The sequence below is a fragment of the Periplaneta americana genome, chromosome 12 (genome assembly GCF_040183065.1).
Source record: "Periplaneta americana isolate PAMFEO1 chromosome 12, P.americana_PAMFEO1_priV1, whole genome shotgun sequence".
Classification (NCBI taxonomy): domain Eukaryota; kingdom Metazoa; phylum Arthropoda; class Insecta; order Blattodea; family Blattidae; genus Periplaneta; species Periplaneta americana.
The window spans coordinates 141,757,964-141,781,529 of NC_091128.1; the positions used below are offsets into that span (position 1 = coordinate 141,757,964).

At 35.2% G+C, this 23,566-nt stretch overlaps 1 protein-coding gene across 2 annotated transcripts in view; it reads right to left on the reverse strand.

Annotated features, from left to right (window-relative positions):
* The window catches only part of LOC138710085 (uncharacterized), a 226,648-nt gene that overhangs the window by 37,275 nt on the left and 165,807 nt on the right, over window positions 1-23,566 (reverse strand). The window lies entirely within an intron of this gene.

Here is a 23,566-nt window from a genome sequence, read left to right on the forward strand (position 1 = left end):
AAGATAAGTGAATGTAAATTTCTTTTCTTATCTAGTTTAAGCCAACCTATTGCTCCCAGGGATGGGGTAATATGATCATATTTACGAACATTGCTTACAAAACGTACACACAAATTATGAGCACGTTGAAGTTTCGTTTTGTTGTCGTTGGAAAGGTCAGTCAGTACAAGCACATCTACTTTCAACGTAATCTCTCCAGTTGCGACGCATTTGTGAGTGTTGATACAATTGTTGAAAAGCCGTAAGAAAAATTCTTAAAAATTAATCGATAAATTTGAAGAGTTTAGTACTTCCTGTGCTGAAAAGAAGACACGCAGAACACTGTAAACTTAAATGTGTGCAACATACTGTGGATTCTTCACTATATAACTGAAGAGTGTAGTCCCAAAACTCGCTGAGTACATTTGGTCATTTTTTAATGATTTATACATTTATATGATTATATTTCAGACCTCTATCATTATATTTTCTTTCAAAACAAGGGCAATACTTGTCTAAAAGGTTGTGTTATTGTACAGGTCACTTGAAAACTCACTCAGTCCGTAGAAAAGTGGATTCAAAAACTAGCCCAATTCTTTCCTACAAATGGACTAAACGCATTTTGGGATCACACTTCAATTTTTTTTGCGAATTTTCAGAGTTTCGGCTACAGTTTTTCGTATCTTTATTTTTTAATTAAGTTGAAACTTATACACTGTCAAATGCTCATTTGATGTATTTAACTACTACCAATTGAAGTATTGAGTTTATCGTCCAATTCTCAGAGACGTTTTTAATTAAAAATATGCATTTTAGTTCAGGAAAGAGATAAACATCTGTAGGATATCTAGAAATTAAACTTGTTTTATTGCATTACTATAATAAAGGAACCCATTAATGCTTATGGTTGACTAGATAACATTTACAATCTATGCGAAAGTATCGGAGTTAAGAAATCATTTCAACCGCTGACAGGAAATTGCACTCCTAACATTCAGTACATAGTCACGCTGTGCACCAAGCGATCACGGTTACGTGTTTATCCCAGTCTATATGTATTCAATCAATCATAATATTTAAATGATCCTGTTGAAACTACACATAATTTAATTACATTTATGTAACTTAACGTGACTTCAAAGCATCCGCGTACTTGCAGAATCGAGCTGGACTAATATTTGAATTGCACTCACTCTCCATTTCAATATAATTGAACTATTTAATGTGAATTTCCTCATGCATTTTTTTTACATTTTTACAGTTTTGTTTAAAAGCAGGTAACCGTATTTCTGTAGCCCCGATTTCTTTTGTATTCTCTCTATTATTTAAGCAATCGGAGACATAAAGCAAAGGTTATCGATATGATACTTCATAAAATGTAAATAAGAGTACCATATCTTACTTCAGATTGCCTTCTTTTTGTCGTATAACACAAGAATTGGCACGTATCTATTATCATATTTATATTTTGATTTTTGGTTCTCTGTATTTTAATTCTGAAGAGTTTCTTCTATGTCTCAAAAATATAATTTCTACAGCACCGTTTCTCGTTTTACATTTCTCTATTAGTATCGAATCTTCTGAGTAAGAATAAGACACTGCTCTTTTCCGCAATAACGTTTTCGTTTCATTTTTGTCTTTTGTCTAGTGACAAAGAAAAAAAAAGATCATGTTCACAATTTCTAAAATTTAATTAGAATGTCATTTTAGTTTCTAGTCTTCGCATAACTGTGGCATAAATAACTTCAGATAGGTTTATATTTATTTTTTATTTAGATATATTTATTCTACTTCAATTAGTTTGAATCTTACTTCGCTAATAACACAGATATTAGAAATCGAATTTATACAACCCGATAGACCTTTCTTCAGTTTTAATGGTCTTCTTACTTCGTTTTATTGTTTCTAGAAGTATTATTGCATTTACTTCTTTTATTTGAGGACAAACTTTCAAAACTTGATATGTCCATTTTCTGAAAATAGGTCGAAATTTCAAATGCCAAAAACTTACGTCTTTGCAATGAACAAAATATTTTTTGTGGTAAAATATTAAAGTTTTTTTTTTTGCTATAGATTCAGACCTTTCTCCAGTTTTAATGGTCTTCTTACTTCGTTTTATTGTTTCTAGAAGTATTATTGCATTTACTTCTTATATTTGAGGACAAACTTTCAAAATTTGACATGTCCATTTTCGGAAAATAGGTCGAAATTTCAAATGCCAAAAACTTACATCTTTGCAATGAACAAAATATTTTTTGTGGTAAAATATTAAAGATTTTTATGCTATAGATTCATATAAGATTTTACCATAGAAAGCCTTCGTTTATTACAGAGACAATTAAAGACTGGACATAAAAAAGGCTGTAAGTACCAAAGAAACAAACCTTAGAAAACAGAGCTTTCTTGTGCGGCCAGTAATGTAATATCATACGTTTTGCACATCTATGAGAGAAGCTAGGGCCTTATTAAAATTACAATGGACTTAGTATTTTTCTTAATGGTTTGAGCCAGGGACATAAACCTTCTCTAAACTAATTTTTAACGATATTGGCACTTACAGCCTTTCCTATGTCCGCTCTTCAATTATTGTTTGTAGCATTTTCTGAAAATGGACATGAAAGGTTTTGAAAGTTTGCTTCTCATTGATTGTCGTGCTAGCTCTTTTCTTTTAAAGCTAGGAATATTTAGTGATATTCTTATTCTATAGTCTTTTGAGAAGTAAAGTAAAGAGATAGGTTTGGAAATAAATCCCGAAAAGACAAAGTATATGATTATGTCTCGTGACGAGAATATTGTACGAAATGGAAATATAAAAATTGGAAATTTATCCTTTGAAAAAGTCGAAAAATTCAAACACCTGGGAGCAACAGTAACAAACATAAATTATACTCGGGAGGAAATTAAACACAGAATAAATATGGGAAATGCCTGTTATTATTCGGTTGAGAAACTTTTATCATCCAGTCTGCTGTCGAAAAATCTGAAAGTTACAATTTATAAAACAGTTATATTACCGATTGTTCTGTATGGTTGTGAAACTTGGACTCTCACTTTGAGAGAGGAACAGAGATTAAGGTTGTTTGAGAATAAGGTGCTTAGGAAAATATTTGGAGCTAAGAGGGATGAAGTTACAGGAGATTGGAGAAAGTTACACAACACAGAACTGCAAGCATTGTATTCTTCACCTGACATAATTAGGAACATTAAATCCTGACGTTTGAGATGGACAGGGCATGTAGCACGTATGGGCGAATCCAGAAATGCATATAGATAGTGTTAGTTGGGAGGCCGGAGGGAAAAAGACTTTTAGGGAGGCCGAGACGTAGATGGGAAGATAATATTAAAATGGATTTGAGGGAGGTGGGATATGATAGAGAATGGATTAATCTTGCTCAGGATAGGGACCAATGGCGGGCTTATGTGAGGGCGGCAATGAACCTCCGGGTTCCTTAAGAGCCAGTAAGTATAGTCTTTTGATACTGTGCTAAGTTTATAAATGTTTTTGTTTTCGTTTCGTTATAAATTTCACTACCCTTAATTGGCAAGTTCAAGAACTAATGTTTCGTTATGCCATGACTCAAGTTCAAGCCGAGGTGATTGTCGCCCAGCTTTTTGCGCTGTAGCACGGTTCGTTTTCCGGCTGCCCTTGCCGCCGGGCACTGTCCTTCTCGTCTTGGACATTATGTCGGTCAGTGTAGGTTGTTACGCAAGAAAACCGGCTCGTTCCTTCATTCCTCCACGTGCGCGGCATTCCTTCCGACAGCAATGCGCCCCAGGTTGCCAATATCCTTCTCCCCGTAGACGGATCTAACAGAAGGCCGGTGTATTCGAGCTCTTCAAAATGGCATTGACGTTAACGAGTCTTGATATTTGTAGCTGTGAATGCTTTCAAGGGCGCCGGCAGCGGACGTGAATTCCTGCTTGTGAACTGCATTATTCTTGAATGAGATTGTGTAACAGTTATGTCGAAATCAATCCTCAGTGATGCTACAACAGCTTTATCCCTGTTCATGATTCTCATTCATTTCATTTCATTTAGTGTTCTACCCAAAGACAGGTATTTCACTGCAAACCCAGCTTCCTCTAATCTTTCCTATTTTCAGTATTAAATATGTGTAAGTTTATTACAGTCAAATTACTTATCAATAGGGATATCCTGAACTAGCACCAACAGATAGCGAACGTGTACTTTGAGGGATGCGCTTTGCGTGTGCATTTGTTTTTCGGTATATAAACATTGAGGACATAAGTAGTGCATTAGTATATTAAATGCTCTTAAAAACAACCAAAAATGGCAAATTTTTGTTGTGTTCCTATATGTAAAAACCAGAGAAAGCATTTTGTCTTCAACAGGTCCCGAAATATTCTGTATATATGCTTTGAACCTTAAAAAATGTAAGTAATTAAATTGCGCCTCGAAAGTGCTAGCTATTAAATAAAAGTAACTACTTCAAGTAAGGAATTGTTGACTACAGTTTCATTTTGGAAGAGGAAAAATAAAAATTAATAAAAACATATGCAACCTCGACAGCAAGCTATGTTAGCTTAGATTATATGCAGTAGTTGTAGGAGTCTCCGAAGTTTACGCCTGCAGTAAACTCTCTATAAACTGGGATGTTTATTATCCAGGACGATGCGTAGTGAAATCCATTTCGTGAATAATGTTTTTAATGTGCTGGACCCTAATTATTAAAACCATGTTTTAACTTCAAATTTTCAAAATCATCCCACATAGTATTCAAAACTGCATGTCCTTAACCTACAAAACGCACGACTAATCGTGATACTACTGCGATCATATTATATCATCCTGTTAAAAATTGCATTTGATCTTTCTGCAACTACACAAAAAATTCAAGGAATTCAATCTCGATAGTCCCTTCCCTATAAAAAAACGTTGAACCATTACGATATTACATGAAATGGTATATAGAAGTTTTTGACAAACGTTTTCGCCAAAACCATGGCATCTTCAGGTCATATTAAAGGAGAACACAATAACATATGATGAACACTTAAAATATTCAGGTTAAAACAGTCGTTAAAAGGGTCCCGGGATCGATACCGGTCCCGAAACAATTTTTCCCTTGAAATTATTCGATCTTAGGATTGTTGGAATAACTATATCACTTATTTTACTCTGAGATAGGACGTACCACTGAGGGTAAATAAAAGTCGAATATAGGACGTGACCTACTAGACACGTAAAAGGTGGAGATAAATTATTAAACACAAATACACGGAGTATGCCTCAACACTGTGCCAAAACCGAAATGGTTGGTTGGATGTTTACAAATATCAGATATGCCGAACGAAGATCGTTCAGAAATTTATTACCATGTATTGTATTGTATTTATTAACATTCCATGGTATTCATACATTGCTTTACAGCTAGAGTATGGAGCAAGTCAAAAAACTTAATACTATTATAAAGTCTTAATTTATAGTCACAGTCTAGATGAAATAAATATATATATATATATATATACAGACGAGATTTATAATATAGTCTACTAGTACAACACATAGTTTTAGTATGAATTTCATGAAGTGTTATTGAATGTCATGAATTCACTTACAGAATAGAATAGCGTGAGAAATTAGGTATTTCTTTAATTTGGCCCTAAATAATCTTATGTTTTGAGTTTCATTTTTTATATCGATAGGGAGGCTATTAAAAATTTTTACTGCCATAGAACGCACTCCTTTTTGATAGCACGATAGATTTGCCGATGGAGTATGAAAGTCATTTCTTTGACGTGTATTTATGCTATGAACTGTTGAATTAGTTACAAAGTTTTCACGATTACATACGAGGAAGACTATTAATGAAAAGATATACTGACAAGCCAGGGGCATTATTTGTAGTTTTTTGAAAATAGTCCTACAAGATTCCTAGATTTGGCACCTACTATTATTATAATTACTCTTTTTTGTAATAGAAATATACTGTTACTATCTGTGGAATTTCCCCAGAATATTATTCCAAAACTCATTACCGAGTAAATGCGAAGAAATAATATCTGAATAGCATGTACATGTATTAAACAATAAATACATCAGACGTTAACCCTTTCTGACCTGAATTTGTTTTCTATTTTCCACAGTTATGGGTGCACATAGAGACACCATGGAGAAACAAAATAATGCAATCCTCTTACTAATAACAGCTGGCCAAGGAACTGGCGGGTGCTGCACTCTATCGGTGAAGAACGAAACTACTTCCGAGGATACCAAATGGAATCATCTGGCAAATCATATGAGTCAGAGTTACACAAATATTAGTGATTCCAAATGGACTCATTAGAGCGAATAGGGTTAAAATGACAAGTGAAGGTGGGGAATAGTGGGGTAAAATTTTTAAGGGTTATGAAGTGGTCGGTAAATTTACCTTGCTGCTTTCTAATGTGTGCACAGTGTTATTTTATGTGTCATAAAATAGTGGTGAGCATCGCAGCTTTTAATATTCTTGTTTCTTGTTGTGAAATTTATCACTTCACTGTGCTTGCAGCTGTGTATGAATCCATGAACCTCGGATCGAAAGATATATATGATAATTATTAGACGATTGACTTATTTATTTACTGACTGGAAATTCTGTAGACCAATCAATCACAACCTGAACGTGGAAAGTTAAACGAAAATAAATTTGGAAGAAAGATCACAAAGTAAACAAGTTAATGTATTTCGGTGACTAATAAGATCAGTTTCTGTCAGATGCGTTTCCAATTCACTGTGGGCTAAAGCAAGGAGATGCACTATCACCTTTTTATTTTTTAACTTTGCTCTAGAGTATGCCATTAGGAAAGTCCAGGATAACAGAGAGGGTTTGGAATTGAACGGGTTACATCAGCTGCTTGTCTATGCGGATGACGTGAATATGTTAGGAGAAAATCCACAAACGATTAGGGAAAACACGGGAATTTAACTGGAAGCAAGTAAATAGATAGGTTTGGAAGTAAATCCCGAAAAGACAAAGTATATCATTATGACTCGTGACGGGAATATTGTACGAAATGGAAATATAAAAATTGGAAATTTATCTTTTGAAGAGGCGGAGAAGTTCAAATATCTTGGAGCAACAGTAACAAATATAAATGATACTCGGGAGGAAATTAAACACAGAATAAATATGGGAAATGCCTGTTATTATTCGGTTGCGAAGCTTTTATCATCCAGTCTGCTGTCAAAAAATCTGAAAGTTAGAATTTATAAAACAGTTATATTACCGATTTTTCTGTATGGTTGTGAAACTTGGACTCTCACTTTGAGAGAGGAACATAGGTTAAGGGTGTTTGAGAATAAGGTGTTTAGGAAAATATTTAGGGCTAAGAGGGATGAAGTTACAGGAGAATGGAGAAAGTTACACAACGCAGAGCTACACGCATTGTATTCTTCACCTGACATAATTAGGAACATTAAATCCAGACGTTTGAGATGGGCGGGACATGTAGCACGTATGGGCGAATCCAGAAATGCATATAGAGTGGTAGTTGGGAGGCCGGAGGGAAAAAGACCTTTAGGGAGGCCGAGACGTAAATGGGAAGAATATATTAAAATGGATTTGAGGGAGGTGGGTTATGATGATAGAGAATGGATTAATCTTGCTCAGGATATGGATCAATGGCGGGCTTATGTGAGGGCGGCAATGAACCTCCGGGTTCCTTAAAAGCCAGTAAGTAAGTATAAAAACTTTTGAGTTTAAGCCAAAAAGACACCAGGAAACCGAGACCGGAAACTACATGCAGGAATGTGGAAAACGAGATCAGAAATGTTGGCAAATCATCGCAGAATTGATCGTTCTTGCCAACGCAGAGTGCTTTGTAAACGTTTTGTTGATTGAACAAAATATAAACGCGAAATATGTTTCCACGTATTATTGGGCACGAATTTTCTCTGTCGACACAGATACATGATGATCCGATTTTTCTTATGAATCCTTTGAGTAAAAGCAATCACCGACCTGAATCATGTGAAGATTCTGCGAAATATATGTACGTGATATGAATTAATTTTCTCTTTCGCTCGCAGCCGGAAGCTCTTATTGATTTCAAAGTCGAATGCTCAGCGCTTTTATCTTTACTTACCTATGCAATATCACGTTCCAGGCACTCGCCTGTACGTCATACACTTTCTTATCGTAAATCGAAGACTGCGGTAAAAATAACAATTACTTACTGTACGGTGTCTCAGGTTGCAAGGAATTTCACTGCTTTATGGTTTAATAATCACTATAAAAGTTGCTCACTAATTGTGGAATGAGATAAGGAAAGCGTCAAATAATGGAGGCACGCTACACTCCGAATACCTCTCATTTATATCTACCCCGTATAATCCCATTAAACTTCCCTGTCTTAGGTCAAGGATCGCGTGTAAAAGCGCGCGAAAGTCTTGTTTTGCAAGAAATAAACCGTAGGATACGCCTTCCCACGTGAAGAGGATCTGCTCTGCAAAGAGTGCTGCGTTGCATATACAACTGTAACTGTTTAATATATCTTATTAACTACAGAAGCTATTCGAGGACGACGAGATGAAGTCGCGATAACGAAGATCTTAAGGAAATAGAAATATTCCGAAGAAATCTGCACTATAATATTACTTGCGGTAAAATAACACGAAATACTTTTGAAATCAAATCGCGATGTCTTCAGTGAAAAGCTGTACCTTTTATAAAATAATTAGTTACTATGTAAATTTATTTATTTAACCTGGTAGAGATAAGGCCATCAGGCCTTCTCTTCCCCTCTACCAGGGGATTACAACTACAATATTAAGAATGCAATTACAATTATAATTACAATTAATATTGAATTTACAAATACAATAAAAATCAAAGTACTAAAAGATTAACAGACTAATAAAAGCTAGACAGTTCATTGCAAAAATTAAGAAGAGAGAAAAAAATTTTTATTAACTAAGTAAAAGTTAAACCTACTCTACGCAGTAAGAAAATGTTTAATAAGTTTGCTTTTGAACGCAACTAAATTCCGACAGTCTCTGATGTCACTGGGTAGGGTATTCCACAAGCGCGAGAGCGAGATTGTGTATGATGATGAATACGATGATGTCTTATGTGTTGGTATGGCTAGTATGCGGCTATTTTGCGTGCGTGTGAAGAGATTATGATATGATGACAGGTAACTGAAACGGGAGGCAAGGTAGGTAGGTGTAGAGGTGTGAAGAACTTGGAAAAGGAGAACAAGAGAATGAAAATTTCTACGTTCGTTAAGCCGTAGCCAGTTTAGAGTTTGGAAGGCTGGGGTAATGTGGTCAGCGCGACGGACATCGCAGACGAAGCGAACACAAGAATTATGAACACGTTGTAATCTTTGCGACTGGTTGACAATGAGGTCGGTCAGTAGAGAATCACAATAATCGAAGTGGGGCACTACTAGTGTTTCCACTAGTATTTTCTTGAGTGATACCGGGAGGAATTTTCGAATGCTGTTTAAGGAATGTAGTATGGAAAACACTTTTTTGATAATGTGTAAATGAATTTGAAATAAACGACATCTCATGTAATTTATTAAGAAATCACAAAAAAATTTTAAAACGCCGAGTCTTCCTACCGACATCAAAATTAGAAATGTTAAAATAGAATAAGTTAATCAGTCCTATTACCTTGCAAGTTTCACTACAAATAATAATAAACGCACCATCGAAATGAAAAGAAAAGTAATTGCTTCAACCAAACAAGCCTCAGTTAATGAAAGCAATTACTGACTTACCGTCACATAAACATCTATATAAGAAAAACAACTAAAGACCTGAATTGAAAAACATCCCAAGTCCATTGAAGTAATTTGTTCAGGACAGCAAGAAAACTACATAGTCTTGCAATGTAAGAGTACTGAAATAAATATCTGCTCGACTAAAAAACACAGGGACTTGGGATATTCTTTTTATAGGGTAGTAGCCTATACAAAACAACATACGTCAGGTAAAAAGTCAAATTCGGTAAATTTTTGACTTACAAATAGAACATTGTAGGCTATTTGAAGCGTATTATTATATATGGTAAATGTAGTTGTTAAATTGGGTAAGAAGAAAAGTTTTTGTTTAAAAGTCACGGAAATGTAATAAAGAAAATAGATAAAAAATAAAATTAATGATTGTACAATAAGACATAACAAAGTTTCAAATAATATAGTGGAGGAGAAAATAGTTGGTAAGAAAATAACAGGAAGATCTAGAACAAAATACATCAATGACATGCTCAGTAGAATGAAGTGCAACAACTATGAAGAATTTAAAATAACTGCAGAGCAAACAGAAACATGGTTGAAGCGACAAGGAATCCATTAGAATTATTTAATATTAATTGTAATTATAATTGAAGAGTCCACTGCAAGAATGATGGATGTCATTTGGAATACATTTTGCAGGAGAAGCAATTGAAGGTTTGAAATGCTTAGCGCTCAAAGCTTAACTGTGATTTTCCTATCATTACTGGACAATGACTATCAGTGTTAATGCCATAAAACTCTCTATGTACATTCTATATGTCTTAAGCTATGCATTGACAGTCTTGGTTCATTTTCGACAAGAAAGTGACATCCATCATTTTGCAGGAGAAGCAATTGAAAGTTTGAAATGCTTAGCGCTCAAAGCTTAACTGTGATTTTCCGATCATTACTGGACAATGACTATCAGTGTTAATGCCGTAAAACTCTCTATGTACATTCTATATGTCTTAAGCTATGCATTGACAGTCTTGGTTCATTTTCGACAAGAAAGTGACATCCATCTTTCTTGCAGTGGACTCTTCAATTTTAGTTGTATTCTTAATATTGTAGTTGTAATCTACTGGTAGATGGGAAGAGAAGGCCTGATGGCCTTATCTCTACCAGGTTAAATAAATACTAAATCAGAATTGATTGACTGACTATGCCGCACATATAACTGTAAGTAGATCATTCATTAACGAAAGAGTTAATACATAGCAAGGAATTAAATTCTTCAAAAGAATCTGATATTATAAGAATTAACCTAACAACAACGCATAGAATTTTATTTTATGCTATCAGTAAATGAATTATAAATTTAACGCAATATAAAAGTGTTAGGATGAGACACAACTATGTAAAAAATAAGGTCTTTAGTTTACCTGTCAATAAGGTCGAATGACCGTAACGAAAACGAGCGTTCAATGATTACTAATTCTCAAGAAAAAGTAGCCTATCTTGACCTGAAATCAATGTAGGTATCTGAGTGGTCTCTTTGTCAGGAACTAGAAATCCATTACCATGTCCTCACAGAATAAGAATTCAAGTACTGTAACCTTCCTTTGGTAAGAATTTTCATAATTACGTAGTACGAAGACAAATTATGATTAAAATGATTTTTCCGCACTGATTTAAAACAGACACAAAACTAATTGTATTTTAACATCTCTTTTATGTAATAGCTACTCTTTGCTCAAGGTCTGGTGACGGGAATAAGAAAGCGAAACTTCTCTCTTTAATGTCTATCGAACAATCACTTTTCCAGCATGAAATAAATTACAAGATCTATTAACAAGGAGACTAAACATTAGAGAGTGCTTAATGCAGTTTAGTTTCTTAAGAACATAGAACTGCACTTATACGAGTATTTAATATCTGTTTATTTTCTGTCAAGTCCTTCACTTTGACTCAAGTGGTAGAATATAAAATTAGTCGGGTTTGGTTCATGGAATAATAATTCACACAACATTCTCCTTCATTCCGCCATGATTTCGGCATATTTTTAATCAAAAACTTCTCAACAATACTATTTCATTGGCTTCTTTCGATTGTATAACGTCACAACATTATACAGAAGACGCACTGCCCGGCAGCAACACCACTCTCACTAATTTATGCATTAATTTGTATAAATCGGTGAAAAACCACAAACATCAACAACTACATTTACGCGATAGCAGAGAAACGTACACAATCCCGCAGCAACAACAAGCAAAGCCCTCTTAAAATGTCCATCACAGAATTTTGTTTCACAGCTTTCGACTTGTACCCTTCGAAAAGAATTTTTCACTTAGAAATACTGTATAATTTATATAACAATAGCACGTAAATTACTTATATTTATGTCATATATACTCTAAATTTATGTAATAGTTCTTGTTTTATTATGTAAAATTACTACATTTTATTAAGCATGGTTTTCCATGCTTTTTAATGGGTTATTTAACGACGCTGTATCAACTACGAGGTTATTTAGCGTTGATGAAATTGGTGATAGTGATATGATATTTGGCGAGATGAGGCCGAGAATTCGCAATAGATTACCTGACATTTGCCTTATGGTTGGGAAAATCCTCGGAAAAAACCCAACAAAGGTAATCAGCCCAAGCGGGAATCGAACCCGCGCCAGAGCGTAACTTCGGATCGGCAGGCAAGAGTCTTAACCGACTGAGCTACGCCGGTGGCTGGTTTTTCATGTTAGGCAGGGCACTCCTGTGGTAATTTTTGTAAAATAAAATCACAAATATATTAGGTCTAAGTAAAACTACTTATATTTAATTTCATCGACGACGTGAAAGCATTGGGCCTCACTGGTCCGTTACGGTCGCTGGCCATCTCCTTTCAGGCCTTCCAGGAAGTCACAGAAACCAATAAGAAATTAAAAGGAACAAAGAAACTAACAACATTATATACATTGGGATAAACAAAGAAGAAAGATCACATGCTCGAGTCATGTTAATGACACACAAACCAATAAAATCCGCTATAGACAATTACACATTTTGGAACAAAAGAATATTACAATTGAGATTAAAACTTTCTAGAGACAGTATTACTAGATTTGGCTTACATGCACCCACTGAAAGAAATGAAGATAGAATATAGCATTCTACAGTCAATTACAAGACATTATGAACAAAATTCCAAAATCTGATATGCTAATGCTACTAGGTGACCTTAATGCCCGAATAGGAAATCAAATTATAAAGGGTCATAATTGATTTGATTTAATTTCTTCCTATAACCACTACAGGTTGCCATCGACAAAGAGTACCATGATACAATAGAGTAAATGCCTTGAGTCTTAGTGATACATTGTTGTTATAGTGAAAAATAACAATTTGAATTATATTGAAACACATGATATTAAACGAAGTAACGTCAAGGAGATGCGAATTAGTCATGGTCCATATGTATGATGCCTGAAAATAGCTATTGAGCCTTTGAGTGCTGCAATTGTTAGATCTCTTAAAATATTTTTATGCAGGCCAAAAGATTTACAGAAGTCGACTAGGAACCGGGGTATGGTCCCACGGGCTCCTATCATTAGTCCCGTAATGACGATGGATTCCAGATGGTATTTGTCCTTATAAAAACTGATGGAAGGTGCATATGTTATGGGGAACAAATATGGAATAGTAATGGTCAAAACTGACAGATTTCGCAAATTTTAATAACTTTAAAATAATGAACTATTTTAAACATAAATATTCGTGGTCTACAAGAGGGATTTTGTACATCAAATCACTCCTCGATATTGAATATTAACCAGATTCGTAAAAACAATTTAGAACAGATAGCCGTACACAGACAGACGGCATTCCAGAAGTTATCTTCTTCATACAGTTATTATAAAAATATTTATTTCTGTATGACATTAATGCCCGCATAGGAAATCAAATTATAAAGTGCCATATAGGATGTTATGGGGAACAAATGTGGAATAGTAATCGTCAAAAACTGACAGATTTCGCAAATTTTAATAACTTTAAAATAATGAACTATTTTAAACATAAATATTCATGGTCTACAATAGGGATTTTGTACATCAAATCACTCCTCGATATTGAATATTAACCAGATTCGTAAAATAATTTAGAACAGACAGATGGCATTCCAGAAGTTATCTTCTTCATACAGCTATTGTAAAAATATTTATTTCTGTAAAATCACGAAATCGAATTTCAGTACTATCATAATATAGGCAACTTTATCTGCCCTTCGTACAGTGTGGCAATAAAAGCGAAAATAATATAATTACCTTTACTATGAAGTGAACAGGTTCCATTACGGACGACAAGAAATTGACCGCACTGACACGTTTTGAAGTGTTCACTACAATTCGCAGTCGCCGCGATCATGTGCAGGCCCGTATTGTGGACGAGAGACTGAATCTGTAGTACGCTGTCTACAATCGGGAGTTGGCTTAATGGACCTGCAGACGATGCAATTTCTACTTTTGTCACACTCGTTGACTACCCACATGTAAATAAAAAGCATTCCTACTTGCATCACCCGTGTCACATGTTTCGCAGTGAAATTACGCTTGCTACTCAATGGAACCGGCGTCGTCGTCTCTTGGATGACGTAAGTGGTTTTCTCTTAAATGTACACCAGCAGTCGTTTTAATACAATTCTGTGTTATACAAATATTTGTGAAGCACTTGTCTTGGATTACAAAATCCATTTCTTGGCTAATTTAGGGTAAGAAAGCAGATCGGAGAAGAGCAGTGACCATGCAATAGATCAGGCACCCAGCCGTGGCTCGCCTGATTTGCCGCATTGCTGCATGATGAGTTGCATAACGAGGAAGGCAAAGCCAAGAGCTAGCGCGAAGCAAAGTTAATTAAAAAAAAATGTTACACTCGGAAGAAAGTGAGGGAACTCGATCAACCACAAAGATGACTTCGCTTTCAATCAAACTATGAGACGAGTGAGTGGACAATGACGTCAATAATCACTTCCTTTCGTCATAGTGTTGTTTTTTTTACCTTAACGGAAAAATCGTTGGCTTTTCACAGGTTCAAATACCGTTCTCTCTGCAGTCATTTCACCAACTCTTTACCTTCACCTAGTAGTTACAATGAATTGAATAATTCCGGATCTTTGCGCAATGCAATGAAGTTTCATAACTAGACTTCGTCTTCAGTCAAATAAAAATACCGGCGACTCCTTAATACTACCAGGGAATTTACAAAGACAAAATATACTGGGAGATGAACGTCAAAAATTTTATTAACCTCAATGGGGAGCTAAAACTGAATTTTCAACATTGTACTACGTTCATTTTAGACTTAAGTAAAACTGAAGGAGTTCGAAGCAGTTTTAAAAAGAGTATAAAGGCGAGAGAGAACAGTATAATTTGTATATGCGGTATTTAATTAACGCATGAACAAATGAAAGAGTGCGTGAATAGATAACTGACTCAAGAGATGAACAAATGTATGAATATAAGAACAAGATAATTAAGTACGGTAACAAATGAATGGGTGAATTAACTAATAAATTCATGGAAAAAACAAATGAATGAATAGAGAAGAAAATTGATAGATAAATAAATGAATGAAGAAGAAAATGAATTACTGAAACTGCAAATTGATAGATAAAGGAACAAATGGAAAGGCAAATTAATTAATTAATTGAAAAGCAAATTAATTCACAAACAAAGAAACGGATGAAGAAGCAAATAAGTAAATAGAGAAGTAAATTAATGGATAAATAAATGGATGAATAGAGAAGCAAATTATCAGATAAAGTAATGCATGGATAAGCGAATTAAGGGATAAAAAATTAACGGTGAACAAAATTAACAGATAAACAAATGAGTGAATGGAGAAACAAATTCATAGATATATACATTAATATATTAATTGCGGAAAAAAATTAATGAATAAAAGAATGAATATATAGATAGACAAATTAATAGACACATAAACAATGGGAGAAGCAAATTAATGTATAAACATATGAATGAAGGGAGAAGCAAATTAATAAATAAAGAAATTAATGGAGAGGAAAACTAATGGAGAAACGAATGGAGAAGCAAGTTAATAGATAAACAAATGAATTAATGGAGAAACAAATGAATTAATGGAGAAACAAATGAATGAATGGAGAAGCAAATTAATAAATAAACAAATGAATTAAGAAAGAAGAAAACTAATGGAGAAACAAAGGAATGAATTGAGAAGCAAATTAATAGATAAACAAGTGAATGAATTGAGAAGCAAATTAATGGAGAAACGAATGAATTCAGAAGCAAATTAATAGAAAAACAAATGAATGAATCGAGAAGCAAATTAATAGATAAACATATTAATTTATGAAGAAGAAAACTAATGGAGAAACAAATGAATTAATTGAGAAAAAATTAATAGATAAACAAATTAATAATGGAGGAGATTGTTAATGTTATGTTTTATTTAACGACGCTCGCAACTGCAGAGGTTATATCAGCGTCGCCGGATGTGCCGAAATTTTGTCCCGCAGGAGTTCTTTTACATGCCAGTAAATCTACTGACATGAGCCTGTCGCATTTAAGCACACTTAAATGCCATCGACCTGGCCTGGGATCGAACCCGCAACCTTGGGCATAGAAGGCCAGCGCTATACCAACTCACCAACCAGGTCGACTATAATGGAGGAGAAAACTAATGGGGAAACAAATGAATAAACTGAGAAACAGATTAATAGATAAACAAATTAATAATGGAGAAGGAAACTAATGGAGAAACAAATGAATGAATTGAGAAGCAAATTAATAGATAAACTAATTAATGAAGAGAAGGGTGAATTATATTCTCGCATCTTTCTCTGAAACTTTTGAATGACTGTATGTCAATTCCAAATCAGTGGAGTGCATCGTTTCACTTAAATAACTCTTCTGAAGGAAATAGGACGAAAGGGATTATAATACGGGGGAAAAGAAGTTCAATATAGGGCATCTTCGCATAGGGCAGTATGTCACACATGCGCGTATATAAATGTGTGGATTGTGTACTTTCAATATACTCGTATTTAGGCCTATACACATTTAAAAAATTCACTTACAACCTGAAATAAAATACACATCTTCTACAACATTTTATACACGCCTCACTACTGCGACAGTTACAGCAATAAATGGCTGCCGGGAATCGAGAGGATAACGGTAGCTTGGAGGAAGGGGAAGTGACAGCGATACCGTGTTCACTCTCATTTGAAGCGGAGCGCGCCGCTGCTGCATTGTCTCGCTACTCACTTTCTCGCTCGGCGCAGGTCGACCACATCAGACGCGGTTACATTCCTACCCCGCGATCCTGCTCTGCTGTGGCAAACGGGCAGTCCTGCAGGTCGTGACGAACAGCCCGCGGTCGTCGCATTTTATCAGTGCAATATTTCCAAATTCACGAATTTGACAAAGCTTTATAGTCATAATTAGAGCCCGGAAGTTAGGTAAAATGCCTTCTTTAACTGGGTAAGATATACGAAAGAATTTAATAGCGAAGAACATGTTCCCACACATTTCTTGACGATAGGGCCAGCTTTTAAAAAATCTCAAAAGCTTATTCCTTTGCTGTGGTAGTGCCAGAGAATCAGTCCCATTCCGAGGCTTATTTGAAGGATTCGTAACAAGCTGTTTTTTACGGTGATGGGTTGTTAGCCCTTCGCCCGACCCCCAAGCTGGAGGACCACCCCTCATCAGCTGTCCGCGACTGCTTATTCAATATATTCACAGCTACCCTCCATATCTGGAGGCCGTCTCCTCGATCCGCAACCTGAGGACGCGCCATGCAGTGGTGATAGGGACCCACAATACATTAAATTAAACAATTAAACACAGAATAAATATGGGAAATGCCTGTTATTATTCCGTTAAGAAGCTTTTATCATCCAGTCTGCTGTCAAAAAATCTGAAAGTTAAAATTTATAAAACAGTTATATTACCGGTTGTTCTTTATGGTTGTGAAACTTGGACTCTCACTTTGAGAGAGGAACATAGGTTAAGGGTGTTTGAAAATAAGGTTCTCAGGAAAATATTTGGGGCTAAGAGGGATGGAGTTACAGGAGAATGGAGAAAGTTACACAACGCAGAACTGCACGCATTGCATTCTTCACCTGACCTATGTAGGAACATTAAATCCAGACGTTTGAGATGGGCAGGGCATGTAGCACGTATGGGCGAATCCAGAAATGTTAGTTGGGAGGCCGGAGGGAAAAAGACCTTTAGGGAGGCCGAGACGTAGATGGGAAGATAATATTAAAATTGATTTAAGGGAGGTGGGATATGATGATAGAGAATGGATTAATCTTGCTCAGGATAGGGACCGATGGCGGGCTTATGTGAGGGCGGCAATGAACCTCCGGGTTCCTTAAACGCCAGTAAGTAAGGGCCAGTTTTTATTTTGCCTTTTTTTGGCTATTTTATCTTCCGTTGCTTATTTTAATGTTTAATGCCTTATTTTGTCTTTTTTGCTTCTGATGGATATTTTGTGCTGTTAGGTGTAGGCCTAATAATGTATTAAATAAATCAGTACAATGACAAAATTCGACGAATTCTGAATATATCAAAATACGATTTTTTTAAATTTATAAATGAAGCAATTGTTATAAAAATTTAACGATATTTTTACTGATTAAATTCATAACTTCTTTACTGTGTAAACATTAGAAAATTACCTGGCTGACTAGTTTCGAGTTGGTATTGTTCATTGTCCGAAGCTTAGTAGACATTTTTACATAATAGAAGTCTCTATTGATAATCTCACCCCACATACTGTCTTCCTCCGACGAGTTTAGCGCTGAGGCCTGAGGTATTGTTGCCATCGGTGCGGAGGATTGCAGATAGATTCTTTTGTTGCTACAGCCAAGCCGAGCCGAGCGGAGTGGGAAGTATTAATCGTCCAAAAATATGCAGTCTTCAGTTTGTAGTAGTGTGTGAATATTTCATATACATATTGTTTACCTAGGCCTATGTGGTTTTGTTATTAATATATTAAATATATTGTTGCAATTTTTGCTCAAACATCTTCCTGATGTTAGTTATGTTAATATTATATGAATTACTCATATTAACTATTTCACCGTTACAAGTCATTTTTAAGGAAACATGCTGTGGAAAATTTTTTGGTTACATTCTATTGGAATTTTAGAATATGTGTGATTGGTATCGTGAGAAACAGATTCCTATAATGCCATTCGAAAATCATTTGTTGGTGATATCTTAAAATGCAAATCAAGTAGTTTTACTTCTGAAGTGAGTTCAGCAGTACAGTATATTTAAATTGATTACTTTACAAATTTAATTCAATTCTACTAGTCATTAAATTTTATAGTATGATTCTTCTTTTCATTTATATTATTGTAGTTGTATTATGGTTTTTCTTTTTATTTATTTTATTATATTTGTATTTCTGGTGGTGTGATGGCCTTAACTTCACCAGAATAAATAAATAAATAAATAAATAAATAAATAAATAAATAAATAAATAATAAATAAATAAAAATTTCTACAATACTTTCCTTCTCTGAACACATAAGTATGAATGGTTGTATCTCTATCTCGCCAAAAATACGTTACAAAACTAATAGGCATACTGCTCTCGTAAATTGGGCGAATGTTTTCAGTATGATTGTACTTCCTTCCAGACTGCCGCTGTCACTGTTCCCTCCCACTCCAGTACCGCGCTAGACTAGTCGAAACCGCATTCCTCTCAGCACTAAACTCCTCAGAGGATGACAGTAAATACATTTAAATTATTAGGGGCGGTATGACTAAAAGCAGCCGTAAGCCGTTCATTCGGCCCAGAGCGTTTGTAAGACCAGTTACTGCTATTGCACCTCACTCCCCGAGGCAGTCGAAATGAAATGTTTCAACATCACAATATTGTTTTTTTAAGTTGGTTATTTAACGACACTGTATCAAATATTAGGTTATTTAGCGTCGATGGACTTGGTGATAGAGAGATGAGGCCGAGGATTCGTCATAGATTACCTGTCATTTGCCTTACGGTTAAAGAAAATTTCGGAAAAACCCAACAAGTTAATCAGCCCAAGAGGGAATCGAACCCAAGCCCGAACGCAACTCCGCATCGGCAGGCAAGCGCCTTAGCCGACTGAGCTAGGGCGGTGGCTTTGTCTCTTCTTACTTCGTACAATAAAAAAGTTATAACAATTTAACAAGATTAAATTTATAAATATTGAATTGGAATTTTATTTGGAAACCAAAATCACAAATAGCATAACTCTATAATACTATACTTGATATTGGTTAATTATAAAGTAAATTTACTTTCAAAGCAGATAGTCCTAATGACAACATGAATTCTATTTTCCGCCTGAGCACGTTCAAAGTCGTTCCGGACAAGTCCTAGGACAATGTTCCGGAAGTTCATGTCTGTCTCATGGCTGAGTGTGTCGAGTTATGAAAGGTATAGAAAAAAAAAGAGAAATTGCATAATGGGTACCATTTTGTTAGAATAGTTGTGACAAACAGTAATAATGCACAATCCTGAAATATCTTCCTGAAACACTGTTGTTAGTTTCATATAAAAACGGAACGTTGATGAAAAGAACGCAAGGACTTGACAATGAGAACATTATGCTAATAATTATGGACTATTTTGTCAGGGAAGTGAGGAAAAGAAAATTAACGAACACGAAATATCATCCAGAAGGTATTGAGCATAATTTTCATACAATCTCTAATACACAATATTGTCAAAATATCGAAACATGTAATGAAATGGTTTCTACTTCCTTCGATTCAACATAATGCAAAAAATATGTTAAAAATTAAATTTCCAAGCTCCTAAATACTACTGGTATAATAACATTAAAATTAAATAGCAACGCAAATGTCAATACAGCCTTAAATTTTTATAAACAAAAAAAAATTTAATGTAATATCATGGATTTCAAATCTGGGCAGTAAAGAATGAAAAGAGGCGGTTGAAATATGACTTTAGAACTCTCAGAAGTGTGATGCTTCATCGCGAAAGGAATGAACAAGTTCTACAGGAACTAAAAGTCAAGAACATTAACGCTGTAGTCCAATGATGAAGAAATAATTTGAACTGGGACAACGGCTGGATTAACTAATTCCGAGACAGATAATGTTAGACTGGAGGATTTATGCTTGAGCGATCTTGAGATAGCGGTCTTCTTCTAATCCCGCAATTGTGTTCGTCGTGGACATAAGAATCGATCAGTGGAGTGCAATGTGTAAGCTATATTTACATTTGTTGTAAACAGAAAATTAAATGTAGTATTTATGTATATATGTAGGCGAAGCACGTCTTGCACTCATTGTGAATGGCACGTCACTGAACCTCTGCGTTGTCTATCGTTCCTATCCACCTGTCCGCAGCTGGTTTCTCTGCTCAGAGAGCGAGGCTTACCCCCAGCCCTATGCTAGACAAACAAAGATGAAGCAGAACGTTAGACGGATGATAGAAAAGCTGGAGAGACCAATGAAATTATTATTACTCTGGAGATAATATTTTATAAATACGGATTCATAACTAATGAACGGAATAATGTACAGTATGTAGTTTCTTCATTTTATGATTTTACATGCACATATGTACACTTACAGTACGTATTTGTACAGGGACATCATTTTATTTATACTAACATTTTTAATATTAACTTGCCTATACCTCTGGATCAACGCCGTTTGCTACCCCCTTCCACGACTGGAGTTCGATGATACTGGCGAAAAATACAAACAAATCACTAGGTATAGGAGGGAAGAAAAGTAGTTCATCCATTTACGTAAACTAGGAAATATTGCGCTTTTGAGTTTGATCATTTTCATTAGGTTTTTGTTTAATCAAAATACAGTACAGTATTAACAATGAGTGTTTTTACTCACGAACTGAGCTGTCCATGTGGACGTATTCATTATGCAGTGTATAGTATACTGTCTACAGCACATTGGCGTACAATATAGAGAATGAAGTTAAATTGAAAAATAATCATAATGTGGATATTTAAACATATTTTTGAAAATGGTGGCCGTTCATTTCGATACAGGCTTCAGTTCTAATGTGCATATTATCGCACTATAGACTATTGTACCTAATTGCAATTACTAGTTTCGTTCTTCGTACTACTAACTCATCTTGAAATATTTCCGTACCTACTCTATAAAAGGGTACCTTAGGTACTGTAAATTCAATCTTCACTTCTGCCCGAGCCGAAAAGATAAAATTACTCAGACATGCTATTTACTGACCGTCCAAGTGGTTATGTCGTAGGGTCGTAGAAAGGGAGGTAATCACGTCACAGTTAATTACTTAACGAGGCCCTTTTATTTAAGTTATTTTAAACAGTTGTATAATATTACGCAGACGTCCAATTCCTAACAGAAATTAATGTTCTGAGAAAGGAGATAAGAGTGCCCAGCCACTAGCTGGCGAATAAAAGCTTGTGGGGGAAACCGGGATACGACGTAGGCAAATGGACGACAGTACCTGTGCGAAAATGATTCAATATTGAAAGCTCTTTCGTCACTGGAAAACGCGAACATATTTCTGGAACGTACTGTTTACAATGACCGTAAGGCTTGACGGTTGAACTTCATTAGTAGAAGGGGTGGGAGTGAAGTACATTAAAAAACTCAGGTACATTAAAAATTGAAGTAAAAATAAAATGATGTCCCTGTATATAAGATGGTGTGTATCTAAAGATTCATTAAAACGGACTGCATATAGACAACTCAATGCTCAATTATTATCATATTATGAAAAGATTACTGCTTCATTTACTTCAAAGAAATTTGGCATAATGTTCAGAATTTCTTAATGCAATTCAGCTACCGGCGTAGTTGAGGCGGTATACACATTTGTCTGCTAATCCGGGGCTGCTCTTGGGCGTGGGTTCGATTTCGTTTTCCTCAACTGTAAGTCGAATGTAAGATAATCGCATGGAGAATCCTCGGTCTCATCTCGCCAAATACCATTTCTCTACCACCATTTTCATCGACTTTAAATAACCTAGTAGTTGATACAACATCGTTAAATGAACGACTAAAAATATGATGAATCGTTTTGTTAAATTTTTCGGTACGTTTCAGGAACGTTTACCAAACCATGAAGCACTCTCAATGTAAGCTATTTAGTTTGTGAGTCATTACACGACATTAGCTAGTAAGGTGTTCATTACTTATGGACAGGTGAGATAAAATGAATACTTTCACCGAATTAAGTTACTTAAGCTGTTCTTAGTAGAACACTGTTCTGAGAAGATCCAGTCCTTGTCAGACACTTCGTTGCCTATCCTTGGCTTATACATATCGCCGGCCATGATATTGCCTGAGAAACGTTAACAGATGTGACTCAACTTATATAAATCTCTTACGCGGAAACAAGACGTAGCCATTTGCATGAATAGTTGTCAAGGGCACGTAACACAATGCTAATATTGTATTATATGCAGATTGTACCTAGCGAAGATCTACACGCTGTTACATATCCGCTTGGCGCTAGTAATACTATTTTCATGCTTTTAAATGTGTAAATGCTTTCGTTTTATGAGTTTTCTGAAGTATAACACCGCATTCTCACGCACTTTAGATCTTTTCTCATAATACATATGCAAGTGCTTTTGACGATAAAATCTGTCAGTAAAGGTTATCTGAAATAGAACTAAGGAACATCACGGAAGTTTTTAAAAGAGTAGTCTACCAGAGTAAAGAAGTCTCAATTTTGGTGTTAGGTCAGAAAATTGGCTAAGAATATTGATAATTTTGTGCTCCATGTGCTTTAAACGAATATAGAATTTTTATCTTTATTAATCAGAGGAATTAGATAAACGGCTGAAGAATTTCGCTCCAGTTACTGGCGAATCCAAGGTACATTTTGAGTAGTAAAAGACAGTT